Raw genomic sequence first — 2,651 nt, forward strand, 5'->3', positions numbered from 1 at the left:
TAAGGACAAGTGCCATCACCTGAATTCTTAGAAAATCTATCATTAGAGGCAAATTAAAGGCCAACCTGAAAAAATATAAATCGTTCAGCTGCAAACTAAATCCTACACACCTAAAACCTAAGAGAGATCACAGAGCTTTCAAGTCCAGCTCCCCCTGGCATTCAGCTCCAGACCCTTTGGCGCCCCACTAGAAATACCATAAAAGTTAATATTGCCACAAAAACTCACAGTGTTCCCACTCTGACCTTCGGTTGGAGGTGTTAGTATTTAGCAAATCATGTCCATTTTAAGGGAGGAAAGACACAATCATCCTTACTTTTTGGATTTCCATTAGCTATATTCGTTCATTCAGCAAATATTTATTGAGTGCCTAACATAAGTCAGACACTTTACTAGGTGTCGGTGAAAAAGGCGCAGTCCTGCCCTGTCTAGAAGAGGGACAGATAACAAACACTGGTGACAAGAGAGGGGTAAGCACAGAATGGTACGGGACCAATGAGAGGAGCGCTCTGTGGCCAGGGCAGGCATCCCTGAAAAGATGACATCAGCGTGCCTGAGACCTGGAGAATGGGTAGGAGTTACCTGGGTGGACACCTGAGAGGAGAGAGTTCTGCAGAGAGGTGCTCTGGGGAAACCCCAGGCAGTTTAAGATGTGATGTATGAGGCAGGGGATGATCAGAAATGAGGCTGAGGGCCTACCAAGAGCAGCAGGGCCTGACCAAGGTAGGAATTTAACACTTTATCCTGAAGGCGATGGAAGGCCACTGAAGATGCTCAGCAGGAGAACGGAGTGATCAGTCCAGGCATGCAGAAACATCACTCTTGACAGTGGTGAAAAAAAGAGCAGAGAGGGGTAAAGCTGGAGGCAGAGCAGGTAGACAGGCCTGCTCCGGCCTCTCCTGAGTGGAATGGAGGAAGGAGGCTGCAATTAAGTGTAACGAGATCTTGATAAAGCAGACACATGACATATGTTTGAACATGTTCTATCAAGACTCCTTCCCATCTCCCACCACCAGACCTTTGCCAAGGAATCAACAGAGAAAGGAATTCCAGGCAACAATCACTACCCTTCTTTGAATCATCCTCAAGGAGGGTAACTGGCCAGGTGATGCCAAAGACAAAAAAGGCTCAGACACAGCATCAGAGGGTGAGTCATTTCCACATTCCCCACATCGTAACCAAGGGAATCAGTGATGATGTCCTGAAACATCTATTCTTTAACAGGTGGTCAGTGAAGAACCATACTGGTCACTGGGATGATAACTAATTGTACCTCTCAATTTCTCTACTTGTTTAGTAAAATTTTTATTTACTTTTTTCAGTTATATGCTTTTCTTTGTAAAAACTTTTCCTGATTGTGAAAGTTATATTCGCTTATTGTAGAAGATGCGGAAAGTACAGTAAAGGAAAAAGAAGAAGACATAGAAGGGGGTGAAAAAATTACCTATAATTTTACCGTCCCAAGGCAATTTCTGTTAACATATTGGCATGTTCCTTCCAGTGTTCTTTACATGGTTGAGATCAAACCCTACCTAAAATTTCATACACAACTTTCCTCACAAAATATTACAACATAAGAATTTTCCATGTTGGTAAAGTTTTATTAACATAATTTTAATGGTAATTTATCATATATGAAATAGGTATGATATGTTCATTTCTCTACATTTGTACGTTTATGTTATATTGATAATTTTCATTATAAAATAATGCTGGGAAAAATTATATATAAAATTTGGAGGGTATTTTGTTTATTTCCTTAAGACAGATTCTCAGAAGTGAAATTACTAGGTCAAAGGCTCTCAATAAATTGCTTTGCAAAGAGTAATTCATAGTTCACCCTCCCACTGGCTACATGTGCAAGTGCCCAGGTCACAACCTGTCTTCACTGAGCATTGCATAGGGCAGGCTGAGAAGCTCTAGGTGCAGGCCCAGCCCTTGGGCAGGGTACTTGGGGTGGGGCAGGGGAGCCGCTGAGAGCTGCACCCAACTTTTCCTAAGCATGATCAAAACTTAACTTCAAAATTTCTGATTTGAACAACATCCCACAGGGCCTATGGAGGTGCTGACAGTGCAGGCTCATTTCAAGTGCAATTATCCCAGCTAGTCCCAGGCTGAGTGGCTTTCAGCCCTGTACCCCTCTAAGGATGGCCAAATGTCTGGTAGGGAAAGGGACTCTCTGCAGCTTTCTGCAAAGTCACAATGATTTGTGTCCCTATGTTCCAAATGAAACCAGCCTTATTACTCCTAATGTGACCGGCCCTGGACATGGGAGAGGTCAATGGTCTATGAGGTGGCTCAGCACAAAGTCCGGTAAAAAAGCTCCACGTTGGACGGTGACAATCTTAGAAAGTATGAACAAACAGAGAAGGACAGCCACCAGAGCTGCTCTGGATTTGGAATGATAATGAATAGCTGTCCCGGGCTTCCCTGGGCCTGATTATCTGGGGGCCCAAGACCGAGAGTGCCAGGGTATCTTCTCGGATGCCTTGCATCCAGGGACCTCCTCCTCCTCCTCATAGCTTTGCAATAAGCCCTCATCACTAAGATGGCACTTCCCAAACTTATCTAACCACAAAATATAACAGTGAGAATGTGTGAGTTATAAAAGCAAGCTCTAGCATGCAAACTTTCATGTAAATTTCATTCTG

The 2,651-nt window shown here is 43.5% G+C and overlaps 1 protein-coding gene across 3 annotated transcripts in view; it reads right to left on the reverse strand.

Annotated features, from left to right (window-relative positions):
• The window catches only part of DRC1 (dynein regulatory complex subunit 1), a 38,136-nt gene that overhangs the window by 17,925 nt on the left and 17,560 nt on the right, over positions 1-2,651 (reverse strand). The window lies entirely within an intron of this gene.

Source organism: Pteropus vampyrus, unplaced genomic scaffold (genome assembly GCF_000151845.1).
Source record: "Pteropus vampyrus isolate Shadow unplaced genomic scaffold, Pvam_2.0 Scaffold28, whole genome shotgun sequence".
Classification (NCBI taxonomy): domain Eukaryota; kingdom Metazoa; phylum Chordata; class Mammalia; order Chiroptera; family Pteropodidae; genus Pteropus; species Pteropus vampyrus.